The sequence below is a fragment of the Suricata suricatta genome, chromosome 5, assembly GCF_006229205.1.
Source record: "Suricata suricatta isolate VVHF042 chromosome 5, meerkat_22Aug2017_6uvM2_HiC, whole genome shotgun sequence".
NCBI lineage: Eukaryota > Metazoa > Chordata > Mammalia > Carnivora > Herpestidae > Suricata > Suricata suricatta.
In genome coordinates this window covers 55,789,051-55,816,465 of record NC_043704.1, presented here as the reverse complement: position 1 = coordinate 55,816,465, position 27,415 = coordinate 55,789,051, and the positions used below count along the sequence as shown (strand labels likewise).

Genomic DNA, 27,415 nt, shown 5'->3' with positions numbered 1-27,415 from the left:
GGAGGCTCTGAGACAGACATTAGCATGGAGGAGGTTTACTAGTGGGAGATGAGAGAGGGAAGCTGGATCCAGAAGACAGAAAGGTTAAGTTGCAATGTGGTCCTGCTGAAGCTTTAGCTGACCGCCAGCGCAGAAGAAGAGAACTTCCAGTCATGTTCCGGTGTCGGAAGAACAGTGGAAGACAGAGGGAAAGAGGTAAGAGAATGGGGGGCGGGCAGGGGAGCGGACACGAAGGGGCAGAGGAGCCAGTAGAGAGGCTCATGATAATGGCCCCAGGGAAGGGGGTGAGTCCGCAGCGAAGCGACTCTCTTCAGTCAGGGCAATACCTAATGGGAGTTGGCAGCTTGAGGCCTGTCTTCCTTCTGGGAGCCCTCCTAGCAGCCGGAGAGCTGTGCTTTATTCTCGAAGGGAAATCTGGACATGATGAATGAGTTACAAGAAGTGTGTTTTATAACACAGTCTATACAGCAGATACGATTAGTTGCCTAGCCAAGATCCAACTTCCCCTTGCGGTCTCATTTGTTTGAAGCAGCGATGTGCCAAAGCCAGGTGAAAGAACATGCATGTCTAAACCAGTTCTAAGAATCCTGTTTGCTGCTTTCGTAGAGCTTCCACCTGCTCTCCCACGCTCTGCAGCGGTTACATGTGGTCAGATAGCCTGATGGTAATAAGATAATGAGACTCAAGGCAGTGTCTGCTACAAGAATTCTGAAAAATACTTTTTTCCTTGTTAAAAGACGAGGATGAAGCTGATATCCCCTTACTACCTCCCAATTCCTTCCTCCTTTTCTTGTACGAGCTGTGGTGCTTGTAGCTGCAGAAGTTAGCTTGCACCTGAGAGGAAAAGGTCAAGAGAATTTTTATGAGTTTGTTCTGACATTTGTGAGCCACTGAATAAAGCCACAAACCTACTTCTGGGTTTCTTGATCTTTAAGGAAAATAACCTAACCCCTAATTGTTTACGTAGCTATAATGGTATTCTGTCAATTATAGTCTGTCATTGGTAACACAGCATAATCTAAACTGAGTTAGGTTATAAGATAGGATGATGACTCTATTGAAAATATATAATTGATATATCTAAAGTATGTAGGTGTGTGTTTACCAAATTTTTCATGTTTTCAACAAGTTTGAAGACCCCAAATATAGTATTTTCCTTCTGGGATTTCATACTCCATATTAGTAGGAAGTCTATTAATGATTAGCCTTAAGTTGTTCTGCCACAGGGGCACCTGTGTCCAGCTTTGGCTCAGGTCATGATCTCACAGTTCCTGAGTTCCAGCCCTGCGTCAGGCTCTGTGTTGACAGCTCAGGGACTGGAGCCTATTCAGATTCTGTGTCTCCCTCTTTCTCTCTGCTCCTCCCCTGCTTGTGTTCTCTCTCTCTCTCCCTCAAAAACAAACAAAAGTTTTTTTTTTTTTAAAAAAGATGTTCTGCCATAAATCTACTTGAAAGTTTATGCTTCTTAGACATATTTGACCAAAAAACACCCATTAAAACTTCACCTACTACTGTGGATTGGATTAGGAAACATGTAGTACATATTCTGACCCATGGTTCTTTACCGTGCTCCCTATTTCTGTTATTTTCTGCAGTAGTGTTCCTAGGAGCAGCGAGTTCCAATTGAATTAAGCAAAAGCAGTAAAACATGGTTACTTTGTTTCCTTATGCTTATGACTGGAATAATCAAGCAAACAGACTAGCTTTAAAATACTGACATATTGAACTGTGTTTTAGGATGTGGTCAAAGCTTAGCAGATAAACACGTGTAGCAGCACATTTGTAGGTCACAATTAGCCTGCAAACTTTGTTTGCTGGTCACAATTAACATCCTGTGTCTCTCTACACTATTTTTATCTGCCTGCAGTCAGCCCCCTTTCACTCCCGGGTAGGCCTGCTTATTGCAGAAGCAGACATGATGTGGAGACCCGCAGCTTCTTATGCTGAAGGAGGAGGTCGTCATCTGTTTTGGCACAGGAAGTGATGGTTGTGGCCACTTCAACAAGTGTCTTGAGTTGCATTTGCTCATGCAGCTTCTCACCCCAACCCCTTTAGAAGGGCTGTGGGACACTCCCTCCAGAGTCACTCTCATGTGAAGGGCTGGGAACTGGCCTTGCTTCTCTTTGACCTGCTTCAAAATGGTCCATCTATTCTTGTAGTGATTCCGTCATCTTTCAGAAGAATCCTCTTCTGTGTCAGACATCTCGAACTGAATTTTCTTGAAACTGAACTTTTGATTCTTTCTCCATCTGCCACATTTTGATAACAGCACTATCATCACCCGGAAACCTAAAATTTATCCTTGCTACTTGGCATGTCTCTCACCCTCACATCCAATCCATTTTCATTTTCTGAATTGAAAAGACTTTAATTCATTCACACCATTTTTTGCTGCCCCCTGTAGATGGAGCATGATGATCTCTTGCCTAGACCACTGCTTTCTACTCCTGCACTGATGACTCTTATGATCTATTACCCATACATCATCCAGAATAACATTTTAAAAACTGAATTAGACCAAGTCACTCCCTGCTTAATCGGAGCTCTCAATGGCTTTATATTGCCCTAGGAATAAAATTTCAACTCCTTACTATGCCCTCAGGCCTCACATTGTCTTGACTGTGCACAGAATTCCACCTTCAATGTTAACACTTTTCCTCTTGTTCTATATAGCAGAGCAAATTACAACCCATGGGGTAAATCTCCCCATCACCTGTTTTTCCAAATAAAGTTTTGTTAGCACACAGCCATACTTCCTAGTTTAGAGACATCTATGACTGCTTTTGTGTTGTAAAGCAGAGTTGAATAGTTTCCACAGATAACATATGGCCCAAATAGTCACTGTCAGACCCATTAGAGGAAAAAAAAGTGCCAACCCTCCTCTAGAGCCTCACTAGCCTTTTTTTACCCTCTTGATCAATATAAGCTCTTTATTACCTCCAGCCTTTGCACTGCTTGGAGAGGGTAAAATATTTCCTTATAAAGCTTCTTTTATCCCTCCTCAATGGCTCAGTTCAAATTTAAATATTCAGCACAGCCTTCCTTTAGAACTCTAGCTGACGGAGGGCACTCATCTTCCCAGGTACAGTCTACTCTATTACATCCTATTTCCTGTGTAACACATTAGAATGGAAATGGTTTTGCTTATGTTTTTGTTTATGGTCTACTTTCCTCCACAAGCCTCTAAGTTCCAGGAAGTCCCGCCCCATGTCCATCTTCTTCAGCACTGCCTCGCCAGTATCAAGAGAGTGACTGCACATAGGAAGTGCTCTGCAAATATATGTTGATTTTAAAAAGTAACTGTTATAACCAACAGTCCTGAATGACATTCAGTCATTTAGTTGGATAGCCAGTATAAATTACCCACAGGAAATACGTGCTTCTCCTTTTACTTCAAAACAGTCTAGAATGCATGAGAGGATAACAACAAATATTATGATTGCTGTTCCTAGAGGTAGTCTACTTGCTCTTCATATTAATTCATTCATGCATTTATTCATTCAACAAATATCTATTGATTGGCATCTGTGGGAAGTGTGGGGCAAGACATGGTTTAATAGGCTTGTCCATTAAGCACAAGTATGATTATCATTGTCTTAGTTTGACTAAGATATTTCAAAAGTCAAAGGAACACCATTCTGAGATTTCCCCAACCCATTACCCTTCTCACCCAGAACTACTGCCTCAAATATTCTGCAAGAATTATGCTGTTAACCCCGGGAGGAGAGTTGTCAGTGTGGGTCTTACAGGTCCCAGTGGAAACTGCTCTGTAGAACTCGGCATGGAGGCATAGATGTGACTGAAGCATTCTCTAAGCTGGGATAGGGTAACTGGTATTTCTTTTAGTGATAATGAGCCTGGTTAGCTATGGATAGGGAGGAACAGTTTGAGATGGAAGACTTTTCTGGGGATAAGTGATACTGGGCTTGGATATGGCTCTGTAGTAGAACGCTGTGGGCAGTGTAGTTATACTGGGCATTTGTGGAACTAGGCAAAATATCATCTGATACCTAAGCATTGGGGTGGAGGAAAAGCTAAAGCATAATTTTTCTACATTATAAAAATTGTTCTATCTCCTGCTGCTGATCATTTAATCCCTTCTCTTTAGCTATGGCCAACAGCTTGCAACTCTTACTTATTTATCTTTGTACCTTTTAAATTGCCCAACTCAAAGATTGCACACTGTATTCTGTTACATATTCGCTAAATTGAATAGCAAGTACACTTTGAGAGAAGGGATTTTCCCTATGATTTCATCTGCAATGAATGCACCAAAAGCACTTGCATGGTTTTTCACTAGAGTGGGGCTGGTGTTTCATGCTACCAAACCCATTCAGTATCTGAAACTCCTTGTAAACTCTATGTGTAAGTAAATTTGCAATGGCAATATTGAAAGACCTAAGGTCTTTTGGTGTTATAAGATAAAGCTGCCTGAGAATTGCCATCTTGTTTGGAAATGGCAAAGGATGGGTTTCAGGATGATTAGCAAGCTGTAATCTCATTAACCTGCCCTTGAAATCAGTTTTACTACAAGCTGCAAGATGGATTTCCTGTGGGAAACCACCACTCTGCCCCTCACCCTCCTCTTGCCACCACTGAGTCTTAACTGGCATCATTTCCAAGAAAGCTCTGCAGAGTTAGCAAACAACAACAATAATAATGATGAGTTTTAATCATTTACATTTCTAGACAAAAAAAGGAGAGAAGGAAGGAGCATATAAGTGTTACGTATACAGTTACTATTCATTTAGTCTTAATTGAAGTGCTTTACATACATTGGTTCAAACTCTTTCACTTTAGCCTGTTCCCTCTATAGAGAGAATTACATTTTTAAAAAAGCTCTTTTGCCTATTTTCATTTACATACTTGAGAGCCACCCCTTGCTAATTGTTCTAGTAAATATTCACACACATTATTCCTATTTGGCATCATTCTTCTATCAGTGAAGACTTTTATTAGAATTATCAAAACAAACTGCTAGCAATCAATGATTTTACAAAAAGCTCAATATTGCCCTATTATTAATAAAAGCAAAACTGTTTGCGTGGAAGAAATCACAGCATAGGGATATCACTTTGCTCAGAATCCATATCCTTATTTGATATAAAAAAGCTGCCAGATTGAAGCACTTAAAACCATCTGGACAAAATAAAAGGCTAATAAATCATTTGGAAAACTGTGGCTAAGGGTAAATATTGGTCTTCACAGCTGTTTCAGAAATTTCCACATATTTGAACAACACTGAATTAATTATGTCCAAAAGAAAAATGAGAAAATACTTTTAGGTAAGGAAATGCAGATGAACATTTAAAAATTAAGTAGTACTATTAACAGTTCAATGTCAGCTGAGCTATCATGTAGTTGAGAAGGAATCAATACTGTTTCTCCCTCATAGGTGAACACGCAAATTCATTGTCTAGCAAAACCCTGCAGGGCAAGGGCTCCAACTTATTTAGTGAATCTATTAGTATAAAAAGAACCTGGGTTTGTAGGAAAGGATAAATATTATAGAAGTTATATATAAAGGCCTTTACATTCTGTAATGTAACCTTCTTAGGGCAGAGACTATTTCTCACATATTTTTGTAGTTCTCCGTAATGCCTGAAACAGATCCATGAACATGAGAGCTGCCCAGTGTTTATTTGCTAACAGAATGGATTTAGTGTTAAATCAAAATAGTAAACCTAGACAATCCTAAGTTATACAGTGACTTGTTATCTTACATTTAAATATTATAATGATTTCATTTTGTTATATACTTTTGAATTTTTATCTTTCCTGAATTTTAAATGTCTAGAAACAAGTAAATTAGTATCAGTTCTTGGTGAACAATAAGCAGATTTTACAGAATCTGGTTTTTGAATTATATAGTCTATCAGCCTGATGTATGGCTACCATTCATCATTTAGAGCAGAACGTCAAGCTAAAGAGATGCTGTGATCTTTTTTTTAAAATATTTTTTCTTAATGATTATTTTTAAGGGAGAGAGAGAGAGAGAAACAGAGATGAGCAGGGGAGGGGCAGAGAGAGACAGAAGAAGCAGACTCCAGGCTCTGAGCTATCAGACCAGAGCATGATGTGGAACCGTGAGACCATGACCTTAGCTGAAGTCAACTGACTTAGCCACCCAAGTGCCCTGAGATGTGATCTTTAAAATGCACATTTCATTAAAACTCATGTTTTTAATTTGAGTATTTTATTTTTTACTTTAATTTACATTTAACTCTTTTGCCTTATTTCTCATTCAAATAATTTATTATACGCCTATTTTTGTAAACTTTTAATATTTGAAGACTTTTAGATTTATAGACGTATGGCAAAAATACCATGGAAACTTTTCACATGCCTCAAACCCAGATTTCTCTGTAATCCTACATTACATTAGTACCTTTGTTACAGTTACAAGTGCCTACGTGATGTATCTTTCTCCACCTCTTTACTTTTGATCTATTGGTGTCTTTATATTTAAAATGATTTCTCCTAGACCACATATAGTTGGGGATTTCGTATTAATCTATCCCAACAATCTCTGTCTTTTTATTAGTGCACTTAAGCCATTCACATTTAAAGTAATTATTGAGATATATGGATTATTATCAGCCAATTTTGGAACTGTTTCCTATTGATGGCCAGAGATTTCTGTTTCTGCCTTCAGTGCTTCAAATTGAATATTTTATAAGTATTTTCAATTTCACTCCTCTCTTAGCATGCCAGTTCTACTTTTTAAAAATAAATGTATTATTGGTCCTAGAGCTTGTCAGATACATTTTTAACTAAATCATTAAAAGAATGATTCCACATTATGTATAGTACAGGAAACCTATAAGAGTGTTCCCAGTTCCTCTTTCTCATCCCTTGTGACATTGCTGTCATCCATTTATTTCTTTGTAATGTTATAAATACCCAATACATTATTACTATTTTGCTCTAAATTCTTATGTTTTAGATCAATTAAGAATAAAAAATACTTGGGGCACTCGGTGGCTCAGTAAGTTAAGCATCCAGCTCTTGATTTAACAGCTCAAGTCATGACCTCACAGTTCATGGGATAGAGCCCCATATCGGGCTCTGCACTGACAACAGTATGGAGCCTACTTGGGATTCTCTCTCTCTCTCTCTCTCTCAAAACAAATAAAAAATTTAAAAAAGAATAATAATATTTTACTTTACTCTGGGCTACCGCTCTTGTGTTTGAGCTGTCCACTCCTCACCCACTCAGACACAGTTATTGCCCTCCTCAGCAGTCTTTTGAGCAGGAGTATGAGTGGCTCCTGAAGTAGTTGAATTAAGTAACACTTTTTCTTAGTCCACATGATTCAACCAAAAATGATAAGGAGGCATACTTACTTGAGAGATAAGATAAAGTATAACCAACTACCTTCCCTCCCATTTTTCCACCTCTCATGGTAGAATGGGTTCATTGAAGGAAATTGTTTCCCATGGGAGAACATCCAGCTCACTGAGCATCCAGGAATTGTTTTTTATTCCTTCTCTAAAACTCTGCCTTTCTTCATGTAAATCCAAGTTTCTGACCCCTATGGTTTTCCTTCTGCCTGGAAAAAAGTCTCTTCACATTTCTTGCACCATAGGTCTGTTGGTAATGAATTGACCTCATATTTATTTGTCTGAGAAATTCTTCATTTCTCCTTCACTTTTAAAGTATAATTTCACCACATATAGAATTCCAGGTTGATGAATTTTTTTTCAACACTTTCAGTATTTCATTATACTTTCCTCTGGCTTGCTTCTTTTCTGACAAGTCTGTGGTCATTCTCATCCTTTTTCTTCCATAGGTAAGGTCAGTTTCCATTTGCTTTTTTCCTCCTGGCTCCTTTTAAGATTTTCAAATTGTCTTTGGTTCTCTACAGTCTGACTGTTATATAGCTAAGTGTAGTTCTTGGTATTTATCATGCTTTGTGTTCTCTGGGCTTCCTGAATTTGTGACTTGGTGTCTGTCATTAACTTTGGAAAGTTCTCCTTGATATTATTTCAAATATTCGATTCCTTCTTCTCTTTCTTCTTGCCTTAACATTGTTTTATTTTCTCATTCCATATTCTCTTTACATTTCAGCTTGGAAATTTTCTAGTACCCTGTCTTCAGGCACACTGATTCTTTATTCAGCCAGGTCAAGTCTTTCTAGCATTTCCTGTTGATTCTTAGAATTTCTATCTCTTTGCTTATATTATCCATTCATTTTTTAATATTGTCCACATTTTCCATTAAAGTCTTTAACATATTCACGATAATTATTTTATAATTTTCTGATAATTCCAACATCTTTGTCATAATTGAATCTGGCTCTGATGATTTATCTTTTTAAACTGTTTTCCCCCCCTTGGCTTTTGTCATGTCTTTTTGAAAGGCAGGTGTGTTTTATTGGGAAATAATAACTCAGCTAAATAAACCTTCAATGTGAGGATTTATGTGAACTTGGCTAGGAATTGGGCATTGTTTACTGTTTTCTGTAGCTGACAGAAGCATCAGATTTCTCTAGTGTCCCCAGTTTCTGTCTCCCATTTTGATTCTGGGCTTTCCTAAGTACTCCATTTCAAATAGAATCCGTATCTCCTAGGCCTTTCAGGTGTAATGTGCTGCTGTTCTATTGGAACCCTGTTGGTGTGGTGGTAAGGTGTTGGTGGAGAGGCATTCTATATCCTTTAAATTAAGTCTCAGCCTTTCACCCAAGGCACTGCCACCTTCTTTGGGTGAGGCGGCGGGGGGGCGGGGGGAAGGGGGCTAGTTGGGGCCGGAGTGAAAGGAATGTCTTTCTTCCATAGTTCTGGAACCGGTTCTGCTGAAGGGTTTTGTTTTGTTTTGTTTTTGTCCCCATGAGAAGTAGACTTTTGTTAGGAGGAGAGTTCCAGGCAGGTGCATTTCACACTAATTATTCTTCCACTTTCTTTTCCAAAGCCAAAATGGTTATCTTTCTCAGATCTTTACCATGAGAATGTATTGGGTTTCCTGGATGTAAAGTACATAAATGTGTGTTTAGGAGTACCCCCTAAAACTTAGACCCCCAGGAGTTACTCACTCTCATATTAATCCATTGCTAGTCAACCTCTAGCAATCCATTAAAACTATCATTTAAATATTTCTATCACTTTATTCCATTAGTGCTCTCTATCCTAGGTAAGTAAATCTTATGGTGATGCTGGATTTACCTGTCTCTCCAGATTTCAGGGTAGTGTTTTATATTGTAAACTCAATTCACCAATGGCCCCAAGATTTTTCTTGGCAGCTTGAAGTAATGATGTCCAAGCTTTTTAAATGTTGAAGCTGCAACCTTCATTTAACTTTCACTGGCTGTCTTTGGCAGATGAAAGTTTCATACTTAAATCTTAAAATATTTGTGCTTTTCTTCTTGACAATACATCAACGGCCATTGATTTAGATTTTTATCACCAGCAATAAAAAGGCCACAGAGCCATTTTACATCTCATGCTGCATGTTTTACATCCATGGTGCTTCCTTTCATTTTGCTGAAAATGCCTGGCTTTATGTCCTTCAGCCACAAATCTTAAATGTACAAATGGACATAAATTACATCAAATAGCTTTTTAAAATATATGTATATGTGGTTTTCTTATGTTACATATTTTACCTTTTATTGTACAATGCATATTCATAAGAGTATACAAAACACACATGTACAACTTAGAGAATTATTACAAAATCATTACCCCTCTGGTGACCCACATTAAGAACTATTATATTGCTAGTTAAAAGCTTCCAATATAATGCTAAATCATGATAGAAATAAGTTCTATTGCTTGTTCCTAACTTGCCTTGTTCCTGACTTTACTGGGAAAGCCTCTAGAGTTTCTCAATTAAATAAAATGATTACTTTAAGTACCAAAGTCTATGCTTTTCATCTTTACTATTTTATTGAGAACTTTTATCAGGAATGGATATCCATGTTCTTTTTTCCCCAGAGATCTTTCAATATGTTTGAAGATACTGAAATGATTTTTCCCTTTGATCTATTAATATGGTAAATTAAATTAACAAATTTCTTCATATTGAATGATCCTTGTATTCTGGAGTTAAATCATACTTGGTCATGATGACTTTTTCTTTTAATATGCTGATAAATAGAATTAATTGACCTTTTAAAGAGGTAATTAAGGAAAATGAGAAATTAAGGAAAATGAGGTCATATGAGTGGTCCCTGATCCAATATGACCGGTGTCCTTAAGAGAAGAGATTAGGACAGAGACATAACTGAAGGGACACTATGTAAAGACAGGAAGAAGACACCCATTTGCAAACTAAAGGGAGAGGCCTCCGAAGAACTCAGCTGTGCCAGTACCTTTACTTCTAGCTCCAAAACTGTGATGAAATAAATTCCTGTTGTTTAAGTCCCCCAGATTGTGACACACTGTTTTGGCAGCCCTAGCCACTGGTGCATGACCGCGTTCACATCAGTGCTTATAAACAAGGTCAGGAAAATCACTGTGGTGTGACGACCAGGATTCTGAAGAACAAGGATTCTGGGCAACTGTTAACAGAAATTTGGATGTATACATTTTTACAGAGAAGTCAACTTCCTGTGTCGCATAATGGGCTAACAGAGTTGCTGCTTTTTGATCCATCTATCCTTCTCTTTTAATCTTTCAAAGAAGTATATTTCGGCCAAGAAGTATGACCAATGATAGTACCAATTTCAAATCCAATCCTGTGAATGGGGTAAGAGTTCCAAATAATCCACTTTCTCTATTGTCAAAATTCTTCTCTAACTGTTCAATGTTTTCCGGTTTGAATTTGTTTTGTCTTATGACACTAGATCTTCACAGTGTACTGAAGTTATGTCTTCAAGGTTCAGCTTTGAAAAATTATCTGCTGAATAAGCTAAATTTGTAAGTGACTATTAGTCCTTAAAGTAAGAAATAAATTCATGTACCTTTCCCAATTTTACCCTTTGCCATGGTGATTTTTTATTTTATTAATGAAGAAAAAAAATAGGGATTCATCCTTCAGTTTAAAAACTCTGATCATCAACTTTTCCTGTTTGGCCAACAAAACATGTATCTTTGTGAAAAAAATTCTTTAAAAATTCATATATAAGTAAGTCTTTTATGGTTTTTTTTGTTTTTTTTTTTTTGAGAGACAGCACCAGCAGGGGAGGGCCAGAGAGAGAGGGAGATACAGAATCCGAAGCAGGCTCCAGGCTCTGAGCTAGCTGTCAGCACAGAGCCCGACACGGGGCTGGAACCCATAAACTGTCATGACCAAGCTAAAGCCGGATGCTTAACCAACTGAACCACCCAGGCACCCCTACGTCTTTTAAATTTATGGGTTTTATCCCTTTGTAGAAGGTAGAAAGGCAGACTTTGAGGCAAAGTATCTTGCTTCCACGTTCATGGCTTAGTAGCCATATGAACATCCACTTGGGGACTTTTGTTCCTTATATATTTAACTCCCAACTTTCCTCACATATGCAAATATGTTCCATCCAATAGCAAGCTCAGTGAAATTCCTGCTGAAATTTTCATCTATTATTTTATTAAGAACATTATAAGTTAATCTGACTTCAGATCTTACTGGTATAAATGTAGTGAACAAAAGCAGTAAAGTGACCGTATCATCACTGTATTGTCATCCAGCTGCATGGTGAAGGCTCAAGGTAAAGTTTAGCTCTCAGCTACTTGTTCGTATCCAGCCTTAGCTATAGCACACTGCTTTATCAGATTTATACTCTAATACAAGGTCCACCTTGCAAAGTAATCCCAAAACTGAGGTTAAGGGAAAATATCAGGCAATTTTACTCTCTTGTTTGATTGTGCATTTTACGGTATGGCTCCTCATCAAGGATTCTTGTTTTCTTTTTAGTTTAAAAATGTAGGTACGATATGAATGAACAAATGATTAGTTCATGAGCTTTCATAATTTAAATCCTTTCTTAAGAATTCTAAGGATTTTGTGTTTTGAGTTACCTTCTGAGTACTCCTTGGCACTAACAAATGGATGATATTAATGGTATTGATAGAAGGACATTAAGGGGAACTAAGGTTGTGTTCATTTCGGGGAAGTATCAAGAGTTGGGGAAGGGAGGAATTTGGGAGAATTGAACGCAGAAAAGAGAACTGAAGGGAGAAAATACTTTTTAGGTGAATGATGTAAAGGAGAGGGTGACAGTAAAAGATTTTAAAGATGCTTGCTTTGCTTTAAAATAGACTTTTCCAAAGGACCCCTGGGTGGCTCAGTGAAGTGACTGACTCTTGATTTTGGCTCATGTCATGGTCTTGAGGTTTGTGAGATCAAGCCCTGAGCTGGGTTCTGTGCTGACAGGTGTGGAGCCTGCTTGGGATTCTCTCTACCACTCCCACTCACACTTTCTCTGTCTCTCAAAATAAACAAATAAACTTAAAAAAAACACACAAAATGGCATTTAAAAATAATAAAATAAAATAGACTTTCCCTCTTACATGGTCCACTGAGAGACTGATTAAATTATTAAATCTTTTAAATTACCTTTTGGCTGTCAAAACCAGACAATGTGGGCTTCGGGATTGAATCGATTTATACTGGGTTGATTTTTAAATATCACCTCAGATGGGACTGCTTCATGCTATTATTACTTAGGGCTTTTTCCATAGATGAATGGAAAATGACAAGGAACAAACACTTCCCAAGGACATGATTTGGCTATGGCTGGTTCTTCACTGGCTATTTCCCTTTGACTACATAAAACTACCAACTCCTTACAGTTGCATTAAGTGGTTCCATTAGGCTTTGTTTCTGAAAAGGCTTCCCAGAGAAATTTAGGAAGAATTCATCACCTGTAGGCCCTCCAAATACTTCTTAGGTGAATCAATTAATTTAAACTTATGCATATCTGCCTTTTGTTCTCACACTCCCCTGTTCATTTCCTTTTTATTTTATATGAGTTTCTTGGTAGAACTTTTCATGAGAATTCCCACCTGTCACCACCATGATAGACTAGGAAGGTGTGTAGGTAAATGCGGTGCTCACACCTGGGGGCGGTGTGAGACATGGAGCAGATTATGTAAACAAGTTGCTTCTCAATGGCCTTTCCAAAATCAGTGTGCTGATTGTGGCTCGTGAGGCTTTTGGAGACATTCCCCCAACCCTATTCCAGTTTTACAGTGATGCGGTGGAAGAAAGTATCTAAGCCTAGCACCTAGATAGACCACTCTCTTGCTCCATTGTCAGGGGCAGCAATGCTGTTGGGTCAGCTGACTCTCAGCTGCACCGGAGAGCTCCCACAAAGTGAGCGTGGGTGGGAGCACCTCAAACCACACAGGCACATGAGGCAGAGGCTGTCTGCACCCACACACCTGAGTGACTTTTCTGGATGTTGTATTTTAGTCAGTAGGGGATTAACACTATGTTTTGTGGCTGAGCCTGTATTTACCCTCTCCTTGTTAACCCCAATCTTGAAATATCTTGAACCCCCTACATTCTCCACTCAGTTGCTTTTAACTTTGTTCTTTGATGCCATTTCCTTCATAGATGGGAAGTGATAAAGCACTTCATGTAAGTGTACTGTTTTTTTTTTTAAGTAATATCTACACCCAACATGGGGTTCGAACTTACAACCCCAAGCAGGAGTTGCATGCTCTACTGACTGTGCCAGCTTAAGAGCAATTAAATGGTGTCCATGAAATGGTTCTGCCATGGGCTCCCAGGGCTAGTCACCAAGCAGATCGGTGTGCCTCATCTGTGTTAATAAACCTTCACAGATGAGAGAATGTTCTTATTGCTGTCCCTGCTCTATACTTATAAAGGCAGTTCTACCTTCATTGTCATACTATCCTTTCCTTCAACAGTTATTCTCTGAGTACCCACAACCACCATGAATCTGGATAAATACTGGGGATACAAAGATGAGATTGCTGCTGCCTTTATAATCTATCAGAAACCAGATGTGAAAATAATCAGTTGTACAAGAGAGCACAATGAAATAAGCCTACAACAAAGGTGTATGTAAGATGTTATGCTTAATCTTTGTGACAAGAAGATCCCATTGAGAAACTAGTATTTGAGGAAGGACTTAAAAATGATTTTATGGAGGGCCACCTGGGTAGCTCAGTTGGTTAAGCATCCAACTCTTAATTTTGGCTCAGGGCACAATATCATGGTTCAGGAGGTGAAGCCTTGCATGGGGCTGTGACTGCTGGGCTCTGCACTGTCTGACAGTGCAGCACCCGCTTGGAATTCTGTCTCCCTCCCGCTCTGCCCCTCGCCCACTTATGTGCACTCTCTCTCTCTCTTTCTCAGAATAAAGGGAAATTAAGAAACGTCTGAAAAATAAAAAAAAAATGAGAGGCACCTGGGTGGCTCAGTCAGTTAAGCCTCCAACTTTCGCTCAGGTCATGGTCTTGTGATTCATGAGTTTGAGCCCTACATCAGGCTCTGTGCTGACAGCTCAGAGGCTTGAGCCTGCCTCAAGTTCTGTGTCTCCCTCTCTCTCTGGTCTTTCCCCTATTTATACTCTGTCTCTCTCTCAAAAATAAACATTTTTTTAAAAACACATGGTATATGTTTATGCTATGTTAATCACTATGTAAAACTTTCATCACTATTTTCTTTTTTTTATTTTTTTTTAATTTACTTTTTTTGAGAGACAGAGACCATGCAAGAAGGGGAGGGTCAGAGAGAGAGGGAGACACAGAAACTGAAGCAGGCTCCAGGCTCTGAGCTAACTGTCAGCACTGAATCCGACGTGGGACTCGAACCCACAAACCGTGAGATCATGACCTGAGCTGAAGCCAGACACTTAACCGACTGAGCCACCCAGGCACCCCTATTTTATCGTCTTGATGGATTGTATCTTTATGAATATAACTTAAATTAGCCATATTTGGTTTAGCATATTTGGCTTAAAATTCTACTCTAATTTATTAAATTACTTTTCATTAAACGAAGTAACTTAATCTTTAGTAATTGGATCTTGGTCTTCTGCCTGTGCCTTGAGAAGGAATAATATGATGAGAAATGAGACCAATCTTTGATCTGATCCTTGAGAATATTGATCAGTGAAGATGTGGTTTTGGTGATTAGGAACTAGGGAAATAGTAAAAGATGGGAAACCTGTAAAAGTCCCGAGTCTTGCATATACGCCAGAGCCAATACAATTAGTGGTATTCCCTTCTCTTTCATACTTCTTTGAAACCCAAACCCACCACCCTGCCTATTCTAAAGTCAGGACATGTCAGGCATTAGAGAGTTGAGCTGTGGGCCAGGATAAACCATTAACACTTCCTGGATGCCCCATGAGATGCATGTTCTTCCAAAGGAAACAATGTTCCTTCAGTGAAACCATTCTACCATGAGACCAGAGGTGGGAAAATGGAAGAGAAGGTAGTTGTTTACACTTTATCTTTGTTCTTAAATAAATATGCTTCCTTGTCATATTTGGTTAAATCACTTGGGCTGGGAAGTGTTATTTAATTCAACTACATCAGACCCCATTCATTTTTACACCTGCCCCAAAGGACTGGTGAGAAAGGCAATAAGATACTGACAGACTGAGTGCGTGAGGAGTGGACAGCCCAGACACAAGAGTGGTACTCCAGGGGTCCCAGAATAAGAGGCTAGAGATTCCACAAAGTGCACACAGAGAAAGAGGCACTGTTAAACCTCTGCCAGGCCCAGGGAGGACAAAACTTTCCTAGGACAGTTCTAGATGTCAACATTCTGCACCACCCCCTTCTTTCTCTCTATCTGCACTACTACTCTAGGGGGCTTAGGTATAGAGCAGCTAGAGGGCAGAAGCAAAGTACAGGAGAAGGTACAGAAGTTAGAAAAGAGGAACTATTCCCAAGGAATTGTGCTTGAAGAGCTGTATCCAGAGCTGAGGAGTCCTATCCTCCCTTGAATTTGATATCAGTGACAAGATCTGGATTGTGGCCTGATGGGGCATGGGGGGTAATTATATTTTGCATGTGAAAATGATGTGAATGGTATTGAAATAGAAGACTGACAATTGTATCTTCTAAAGACAGATAATAAAATCTGTCTTACTACTAGCCATCTCTTATTTGCCCTTTCTAATCAGCATGTTCTTTTGTGTTGTGACCCTGCCATTCTCCATCAGTTTCTACCCTCTTGAATCTGGTTTGACTTCAGTGACTTGCTTTATTAATAGGAAGTGGTGGAAATGATATTATTATGCATGCTTAAGGCTAGTTATAGGAAGCCTTGCACCTTCCTCCTGAGCCTCATAGAATACTTTCTCTTGTGAAACTCTATTTCTAAATCCAGCCACCATGCTGAGAAAAGTGCAAGCTCATGAAGAAGAACATGCAGTGTTGTAGTTAACAGCTCTGTCTAAGCTCCCAGCCAGTCATCAGCAATGCAAGCAAGCCCTCTCGAGAACCTAGACCAGTTCAACTTTTGATGCCAACATCTGGCTGCAATTGCATGAGCAACCTCAAATGAGAGCCACGTAGCTGAACCCAGACAGCATACTGAACCATGAAAGATAACAAAAAAAAAAGTAGCTTGTATTCCTTGGTAGGCTTAGTACTGATTTTGTGGCCCAACAGACAATGAAACTATCACAAATTTAATCTGCTTTTTCTCTTCCTTTTCTAAACATACAGGTACCAAAAATAAAAATGTTTGTTCTTTATCTATCCCTTTTCCTCCCACCTTCCTTTCTTAGAAACTTGATTTCTGCCATTCAAAGATTGTTTTAACTATCTGTGGTTTCTATTTGCCTTTAGATTCTGGCTTAATTTCCCTGTTTCTAAGAATTCACTGAAGGAAGATACCTGTTTTTAATAAACTCTTCCATCATATAGCTTTGCAAAGCTCAAGAATTGAGCCCCACAAATGCACTCTTCAGTAGTATAAGTATAAAGGGAAAATAGTTGGGTAAAATCCAAGTGAATTTGTCCTCATATTTTATGGCCTGAATATCAAGAACTTAGACAAGCCCTACAACTGAGAAATTGTAAAATTCAAGAATTTTAATATATATAAGCAATTATTGCACATCAGCGTTGGTTTTACTAAAACAAACGAGAAAAGTGGGATGGAGATTAAAAATTTTCATTCAGCAAATATTATAAAAATGGTATTTTCCATTTTGTTTTAGACTTCTGGTCAATCTACAGTCAATCATGGCTGAATCCTTGGTAAAGAGTGAGTCCATTCACACAGTTTCTGGTGACATTTTATAATGAATAGCACAAAGCCTAGTTTGATGAGAAGGATGCTTTCCTGGCAAAACTGCAATGTATTGATAAATTGAACATTTTCCTCACTTCTTAAAAAAATCATCTGGGCAAAGTGATCAGTCTCATTTAGTGAGTTATGTGATGAACAAGTTATGTACAGTTTCCCAAATGTAGCATGAGGTTTAAACAACAAATGGAAAAATTGAAAAAAAAAAAAAAAAAAGAACAAGCGATTTAGGGAATGACACCAGAGACTAAGATGTAACGTCAAAGCAAGTGCTTTCATGAGGAAATACAAAGACTATACTGAAGTGTTCTCATGTGGACATATGAAAAAACTTGGTTCTTTTAACTTCCCAAGAAGTATTCTATAAGTATAAATTATTTAAGTTGAAGTCCTGCCTCCTAACCACATTCATAATGTCCACTGTGTTTTGATGGAATAACCATAAACATAAAATGCAATCAATTATAAACAATATACCTATACATATACAATTAACTAATCATTTGTGGATTTAATTTAATATAGAATACTGTAGTAGTTGCCTCACCCTTAATCTTACTCAAAAACCCCTTCTTTATTTTATTTTTTGTTAAAAAAAATTTTAAGTGTTTATTTTTGAGAGAGAGAGAGGGAGACAAAACATGATTGAGGGAGGGGCAGAGGCAGAGAGAGAAGGAGACACAGAATCCAAAGCAGGCTCCAGGCTCTGAGGTGTCAGCAGAGAGCCTGACACAGGGCAAGAGCTCATGAACCATGAGATCATGACCTGAGTTGAAGTTGGATGCTGACCTGGCTGAGCCACCCAGGTGTCCCCCTTCTTTATTTTTATAGTAAAAGGCAGAAGTTTGGTGGTTTTGAACATCTTCTTTGGTGAACTTCTGATTCACATTTTTGGACAATAGAAAGCATATGAATTTTGCAACAAAAGTTATCTGGTTGGATAGATTTCATGTGAGTGGGAGTTAAATCACAGAGCTTTTTGAGACTAAGTTCCCTCATTTAAAAAGTGAGAATGAGGTGTATCTACTATGAAAAAGTAATCAAAGTTATAACATGCTCCAAGTTGTAAATCACCAACCCCCTTTATTCATCTGTGCCCCTTTTCAGTACCCTGTAACCAACTCATTGTATAGTATTCCACTTGTCTGACGAGTTACTAACTCATGTAACGTATGGGTAGGGAGTGTCTTGCCTGACATTGTGTGCCCAGTGCCTATCCACATTATCTGAACCAAACTAGGCTCTCAGTGAGTGAGTGAGTGAGTGAGTGAGTGAGTGAGTGAATGAATGAATGAATGAAAGAAAGAAAGACATTAAAGGCTGGCTCACTTTTCTCTGAATTTATATATTGTATACTGAACAATACAGATATTACAGATTACTTACACCATCACAGAAAGTTAGTAGCCAGACCTAGTTTTGGATGCAGAAATTATATTTTTTACAGGAACAGTGCAAGAATTACATGTTCTATTTATTTAAATATGTTACAATTATCTTCTGAGAATGCTGCCCACCCATCTTAATGTGACTTACTTAAATACTTCACAGTATGCAAATATTACATGTTTATCATAAGTAATAATAAACCATCTTTGTGGTGAGTATTAGAGAGGCTTCATATGTTTATAAAGGGTAATGTGACCAAACCAAGATCTTCTAGAACAACGTGTCCTATAGTACAAACATGTGGTAAATGTAACAGAGGGCTGAGGAGCTCCAGATGAGCCAAAAACTCTATTTGTGACTAATTTTAAATCAAGAAGCAAGTTGGCCTGTATCCTTTTTTCCCCCAAGATATTGTGATTTTATAAAATGTTAAATGTTTTAATAACAATCCTCAAGGGGACTGTGGGATGTTCAGCTAACGGAGAGATGCAAAAATGGTGATATCCCAGTTATAGAAAGAGATTCCTAAATATTCTTCTAGAAGAGGCAGACACTGAACCTTATAGTGAAATGTACTAGTGTTCATTGCTTTGCAGCAGTCAGAAAAGGCTCTCACACAGATGAAAGAGTACAAGACCACTTGACACTAACCTGGAATCCCTTGCAGTTTCTGAGGCTATTTATTGCTTCCATAGTAGGCTCTCTAACCTCCCATCTCTTTTTCAGCACCTATATCTCCACACAAGTCCTGCCCTGGTTGAAATTTGGAAGACAATAGTTATTTGGCATAAATAGTTCATTATGTTATTTTCTAAGACTTGATATAGCAAAGAAAGAATGCATATATCAGCAAATAAAACATTCTTCTAATTAGTTCCCACCCCAAGCAATGTTGTTCCCCTTTTGATACCCAGTTTGTCTTCTACTTTCAGTTCTACTTCTGCATTCAGGATAAACTTATATATAATTTTATTAAAGGAGAGGACCCAAAACATGGAGTGGTAGGAGGATCCTGAGCTCACCTCATCCCATGGACACACTGAGGCAACAGCTATGCCTGTACAACTTACTCTGAAGATGACTTGAAGACTGGCAGAGCACACCTTCCACAGCTGGTCACAGAAGGCCACACTGAAAAGGGTAAGAAGGGTGGAGATGTGCTGGGAATCAAACCCTGGGTGTGACTAACCACAAACAGAAGGGACATCAAAAACATGGAGGAGTGAGGGGATCATAATGGGTGACACCCAACCAAGGGACCTGCCCTCGGAAGACAAGTCCCTATAAGTCTGGCTCTGAGAACAATAGAGCTTAATTTCTGGAGCTTTCAGCAGGTCCTAACTCTGGGAGAGTAGAAGAAGGATAAGAGTTCCCACCTTAAAGAGCCAGCATACCAAATAGCTTAGCCCCCAACACAGCACGGAAGTAGCAGTTTGAAAAGCACTTGGGATATATGTGAAGGAGAGCTATTGGCTAATCTTTGAATGTGTGCTGGAGGGGCAGGGATCTGCAGGAGACTTCTCCAGGAACAAAAGTGCTGCCAGATGTCAGTTCCCCCTCCCGCAGCCCAGAGAGCCAAACACTGGCTGGAGCCAGCACTAAAATTCTCTACCTACCTTGCTAGCATCATGTGCCCTGCCCCCACATTCCTCTGTGCACCCACACCAGCCCCCCCCCCCCCCCCCCCCCCCCCCATCCACCTCTTCAAGCATCCCACCAAGGCAGCTCCTGTTCCACCACACCTGGCAGGCAGCCCTGACTGGGACCAGCACCACTCCAAAGTAACTTCTGCCCCAAGTGGGAGGGAGATAACACACTCGCTAGCGCATCTATAGTTCCCACTCCTGGGCCTCTTAACTGGCTGTGCAGGGAGCAAGCCCTGCCCTTCAGTGCACATAAAACTGTGGTGCACAGGCCAATTCAGACCACAAGGCTGACTGGTAGCCCTGCCCACCAACCTGCCTAAGACAGCTGCAGCCACTTTGGGCACAGAGAGCAAACCCTGCCCAGTGTGCCCACAGCAGGCAAAGCAGTCACAGCTCAGCCACAACAGGAAGACATACACAGTTCACACAGGGAACACCCCTAGAGTCCCTGGTCCTGATGACCAGGGGGATTGCACTATAGGCTACCAATGTCTTCTTCTACATAAGGCCATTATTTATTTTCAAGATCAGGAGACATAGCTGACCTACGTAATACATAGAAACAAACACGGAGAGTTAGAAAAAAAAATGAGGAGACAGAGGAATATGTTCCAAATGAAAGAGCAAAACAAAATCATAGTAAAAAAGCTAAATGAAACATAGATAAGCAATATCCCTGATAAAGAGTTCAAAGTAATGGTCATAAAGATACTCACTGCACTTGAGGGAAGAGTGATGGACTCAGTGAACACCTCAGCAAAGACATAGAAAATATACAAAAGAGGAGCCAGAGCTGAAGAATTCAATAGCTGAAATGAAAAAACTATACCTAGAGCAAAGCAACAAATTAAAGAATGTGGAAGAATGGATCAGCAATCTGGAAGACAAGGTCATCGAAAGCAAGCTGAACAGCAAAAAGAATAATAAAAAATGAGAATAGGTTAAGGGAACTCTGTCACATCATCAGGCACAAAACATTCACATAATAGGGATCCTAGAAGGAGAAGAGAGAGAAGGGGGCAGAAAACTTATTTAAAGAAATAATACTAAAAATTTCCCTAATCTGGGGAAGGAAACAGACACAGATCCCAGGAATCACAGAGAGACCCTAACAAGATTTACCCAAGGAGGTCCATACCAAGACACGTAATAATCAAAATGGCAAAAAATAATAATAAAGAGTGTTTTAAAATCATCTAAAGGAAACAGTTACATGCAAGGGGAATCCCATAAGTCTGTCAGCTAATTTTTCAGGAAAAACTTCTCAGGCCAGAAGAGAGTGGCAGGGTATATTCAAAGTGCTGTAAAGAAAATACCTACAATCAAGGAAATTCTATCCAGTGAGGTTGTCATTCAAAACTGAAGGAGAGATAAAGAGTTTTCCAGACTAACAAAAGTTAAAGGATTTTATTACCGTGAAACCAGCCTTACCAAAAAAAAAAAAAAAAAAAGTTAAAGTGAATTATTTAAGTGGAAAGAAAGGGCCAAACTAAAAGTAAGAAAATTAAAAGAGGAAAAAATTCACAAATCAAATCAAACATATAATAAAGGTAGTAGATTGATCACTGATAAAGCCAGTATTTAGAATGCAATTATATCTACAAAATTAGTCAAGGGATACACAAAATGAAAATATGTGAAATATTATATCATATACATAAAACATGGAGGAGGGAGTAAAAATTTAGTGCTTTTAGTATATATCCAAACTTAAGTGACCATTGCTTAATATAGACTGCTACACACATAAGATAGTGTATATGAAACCAATGGTAAGCAGAAATCAAAAACCTGTAATGGATACACAAAAAATAGAGAAAGAAATCCAAGCATTACACTAAAGAAAGCAATCAAACCACAAGTGAAGAGAATAAGTGAAGAAGAAAGAAAGAAACCCTACAAAAACAACCAGAAAACAATAAATAAAATGACAATAAGTATATACCTATCAATGATGATTTTAAATGTAAATGGACCAACATGCTCCAATCAAAAGAAAATAGGATGACCAAATGTATAAAAAAAGAAGACTCATCTATATGCTGCCTACAAGAGATTTTCTGCAGACCTAAAGATGCATACAGACTAAAAGTAAAATGATGGAAAAAGATATTCCATGCAAATGTAAGCAAATATATATATTTATAAAATACAGCAATAATTATATCAGACAAAATATACTTTAAACAAAAACTGTAACAAGAGACAAAGGGCACTATATAATGATAAAGAGATCAATCCAAAAAGAGGATATAACAATTGTAAATATCTATGCACCCAATATAATAGCACCTAAATATATACAGCAAGTATTAACAGATGTAAATATAGAAATAGATGAAATATATATCAATATATTGATATTGGAATTTTTATACAAAGGAGATGAAGAACTTATACAACTCAATACCAAAACAGTCATTAAAAACGTCATATAATGGGGCACCTGGGTGGCTCAGTTGGTTAAGCGTCCGCCTTCGGCTCAGGTCATGATCTCACAGTTCATGGGTTCGAGCCCCACATTGGGTTCTAGGCTGACAGCTAGCTCAGAACCCAGAGCCTGCTTCAGATTCTGTATCTCCCTCTCTCTCTGACCCTCCCCTGCTTGTGCTGTCTCTCTCTGTCTCTCAAAAAATAAATAAAGATAAAAATTTAAAAAAAAACATCATATAACAACCTAAACATACATTTTTCCAAAGAAGACCTATAGGTGGCCAAAAGACCCAAGCAAAGGTGCTTAACAGCACTCATCATCAGGGAAATACAAATCAACACCACAATGACATGCTTCCTCACACTGGTGAGAATGGATAGGATCAAAAAGATAAGAAACAGGGGTGCCTGGGCAGCTCAGCCAGTTGTGTCTAGCTCTTGATTTCAGCTCAGGTCATGATCTCGCTGTCATGAGTTCAAACCCCACATGGGGCTCTGCACTGACAGTGTAGAGCCTGCTTGGGACTCTCTCTCCCCCTCTCTGTTGGCCCCTCCCCCACTTTCTCTTTCTCTCTCTCTCAAAATAAAGAAATTTTAAAAAATAGAAATAACAGGTGTTGGTAAAGATATATAGAAAAAAGCAAACTTGTGTACTGTCGGTGGGAATGTAAAATGATGCAGCCACCATGAAAAGCAGTATGGAGTTTAATTAAAAATAGAATTCTGGGTATTTACCCAAGAAAACAAAAATACCAATTTGAAAAGGTATATGATCCCTATGTTTATTGAAGCATAATGTATAATAGCTAAGATATTGGAAGTAACCTTGGTGTTCATGGATAGAAGAATGGATAAAGAAGAGGCAGCTGTGTGTGTGTGTGTGTGTGTGTGTGTGTGTGTGTGTAATAGAATATAATGCAGTCATAAAAGGATGAGATTTTACCACTTGTCAGAACATGGATGGATCTAGAGGGTAATATGCTAAGTGAAATAAGTCAGAGAAAGACAAAAGCATAGGATTTCACTTATATATGGAATCTAGGAAACAAAACAAATGATAAGCCAAAAAAGCAGAATCAGACCCAAAAATACAGAGAGCAAACTGGTTGTTATCACAAGCGGTGGTGGTGAATGGGCATATGGGTGAAGGGGAGTGGGAGGTACAGGCTTCCGGTTATGAAGTGAATAAGTCACAGGATAGAAGGCACAGCACAGGGAATATAGTCCATGGCACAGTAATAGCCGTGCGTGGTAACAGGTAGTAGCTACACTTGTGGTGAGCATAGCGTGTAGAGCTTTTGAATCACTATGTTGCACACTTGAAACTAATGTAACATTGTGTGTCCACTCTACTTCAGTAAAATAACTCCTTTTAAAATTTTTTTTATATTTGAGAGAGAAAGAGAATGAACACAGGTGGGGGAGAGGCAGAGAAAGAGAGGGAGACACAGAATCCAAAGCAGGCTCCAGACTCTGAGCTGCTAGCACAAGAGCCCAATGCGGGGATCAAACTCACGGACCACGAGATTATGACCTGAGGCTGAAATCGAACATTCAATCAACTGAGCAATCCAGGAACCCCAAAAAGGACCCCTTTTAAACATTCTTTACACCTCCATGGTACTTGTCATATTTTCTAGTACCCATTATGAAAACATTTTTTATATTTATCAAAATAAATATTTATTGAATGAATAATACTAAGAGTACAGGATCTGGGCCACCAACAAAATAACGAGTCTTTGCCCTCATGGGGAGAAAAACATTAAACAACAATACATAGAAATAACTGTATGTTTACCATTTGTTGAAGGTTAAGATGAAAACATAGAGAAAAATTTCCCCTGTGGCAGTGACACATCTATGTGACTTGAAGGTGAGTAGAATCTGACTGGAAAAGTAAGTGCAAAGGCCTCTCCCATGGAGAGCCTTCCAAACTGATATGGGCCTAGCTGGGGGTAGGGTTGGGGGGCAGCACACATTTCATTTAGATATAATTCACCTGGTTAGGAAATAATTTGATGAATCTAGATTTTACATGCCAAAGAGAATGGCCTATTTGGTTATTCCTAGAGTACTCAAAACAGCCACAAAATCTACCCAAGATTTCATCCGGGAATGAAGAATAAGTAGGTGCAGAAATGCAGATTTGATGGTCCAGAGGAAAAAGAATAGAATTTCATAATTTTATCCTATCAAGTCCTGCTCATTCACTAAAAGAATTAGGAAAGGTTTTGTTTGCTGCAGATCTGCATTTAGGAAGCATTCCCTGGGTACCATCTGGAGAATGACTTAGAGGGAGCAAGGACACGTTCCAGCAGACCCTGGGGCATCAGTCACCCTGGGGAAAGATCACAGAAGCCTGGAGGAAGGTCGACCTCAGGAGGGTTGAAAAGAAGTTCAAACATGTGAGATGTAAATATAAATACATAAACACCAAAAACTACTTATTAATTTAGTGATACTCTCAAGGGCTTGTGTTTATTTTGCCAGCATCCTTACCCATTGGAAAAATAGTAAAACATTTTGTGCTATTTTGAGTCCTCTGAGCTGCAGCTGCCAAGAAGGAATTCAACACTCTGGGATTTTTATTAAGAGGAAGGCCTAAGGAAAGAAAATGGCGAGGGCCAGCCACCAGGGGGAGCTGTGGTCTGAATGCACGTCTGACCCTGGGGGTGAAGGAGAGAGTTCCAGCAGCTCCCCCACCATTTAGCAGGGCTCTAAGCTGGTTCCTTTAGATAGAGGTTGCTCTTATAAACTGCAGTGTTTTTTTCTGTGCCTCAGGGCAGACAAATCTGCTCATGGGCTCTCAGCACTATTTCTCCCCATTACAGCTGGCAGCATTGAGGATGGGGATTCCCTTCATTAATTACTTTGTCTCCATCTCTCTTGCTCTTCTCTATGTGGTCTCTCTGTCTTTGGTTGCAGAAGATGTTCCGTCAGTCCTCAGTTCTTTAGGAGGAATTTCTCTATAAATAGATAGCAATTTTGCATGTCTGTGGAGGAGGTGAGTTTAGGGACTTCCTATGTCTCCATCTTGGACCAGAACACAAAAGGAATCCCAAAAATAGAAAAGAAAACAAAAGAAATTTCTCGTAAAACTTATTTTAGCACCTTAAGATGATGAAACTAAGACCAAGTATGGGCTTTTATACTTTATTTATCCCCCCAAAAACAGGCTCAAGTGTATGATTCATATGAAAGGTTTTGGTAACTAGAATATCATAATATGAAACAGAGACAGGATCAGGAATGTTGGATAATGGATAGAATTCTGTTTTCTCAAGTTGGGTAGTTGATTTAAATAATAACCATTCCTCAAGAAGAAAATTCAGAGAAAAGGAAAAAGTGTGTGTCTTTCATACTCTAGCAAATGCTTTGTGAAGAAAATGGAAATTGAGCACCAAGAAATGCAAATCTTATATGAGCATTTTCCTCTGGAATAAATTAAGTGGTTGGAGGGAAAGCTCTAGATGGAATAGTTTTCTTACCTGAGCTGAAGGCCTCTATGGTACTTCAAGAGGAGATGGAAATCTGGATTTGAATGTGAAATATCCTACAGTTAAATGTGGACAACTAATTTCATTTTTACAAAATATCTTGCAGACCAAGCTCTTTAGCCAAAATTTGCATCCTTTGCATTATTAGACCTTCTTCCTTTGCTCCCAATTATGCTTCTACCCCTCCCTTTGTCTCAGGGTCTACTCAACTCCTGACTTCCTGGGTTCTGATTCCTGCTCTAAATGCCATGCATGTCTTTGACGTTAATGAAAATTTTCTCCGAAGACAAGGATCGAATTCACTTATCAGGTTTTCCAGCTCTTGATCAACACATTGCTCAGACCTCTAATCCTAGCACCAGACCTCCAGGCCAGACCCCACAAAGAACAAATAGACACAAAACAAAAAATAACAGCCCCCAAAATACCCTGGGCCCCTGCCAGATTTGTGCAAGTGTAACATATCATCTTGCTGGCAGAAGAGTGAGATAAATTAGAACTCAGAGGACTAAAAAACTCGAAAGCCTATCAGGACTGAAGTAAGCTCAGACATCATGGAGCTTTGGCCCAAATTGATGCCAAAAGGGAATGCTGAAGTCACATGCCAGATGTCTTGGTTGGCTTTATAAAACTCCAGAAAGACCAGTGGTTTAAATTCTTCCCTTAATTCTGGGCCAAAAATTCTTAATTCCAAGGAGGAAGTATAGCAGAAAGAAGGAGGAGACCTCAGAGCAGAGCTAACTCCTAGGCTCTGATTTATGGGCATAACTGCCAGGTTTGGTCACGTGACAATAGATCATCATTCTTGGATTTGCAGACACAGCTTTGAAGACTCATCTGCAGCTCAGGTCTCTTGGCCAGGGCTCAGTATGGTAGACACAAAAATAATAATGGGGACTGATTGTGAAGGAATATGTTGGTGAGTATGACATTAATGAGGATTATGCTTGGGGGCGATGAACTGCAAAATATTGAATACTGAAACTAGCAGTTGTCCAAATTCTTTTCACTAATCCCCACATGCTCCTGCTTAGTATTATAATTAATATCCATTACCCAGTAGGAGAGGAGAGAGTCATCAGCCATCACCAGACATCTGGCTTTGGAAGCAGCTTCGCTGGAGAACACAATCTGCGCCACTGAATCCAAACAGCATTCATTCTTGGTGGTCTCAAATGTCCTTGTATCCAAAGAAAAGAATGACTTTGCTATTTTTTTAATGGTTTGATTATATTATTGCATAAAAAATTTTGGCTGTATTACTTTCTGGACTTCCGTGTTTTACAATGAAC

At 38.9% G+C, this 27,415-nt stretch overlaps 1 long non-coding RNA gene across 1 annotated transcript; it reads left to right on the top strand.

Annotated features, from left to right (window-relative positions):
* On the top strand, nt 1-24,491 carry LOC115292967. Its single transcript, XR_003909270.1, has 3 exons — nt 1-195; nt 19,523-19,684; nt 24,437-24,491. It is a non-coding gene; the product is annotated as an uncharacterized LOC115292967 (long non-coding RNA).
* The last annotated feature ends 2,924 nt before the right edge of the window (nt 24,492-27,415 follow it).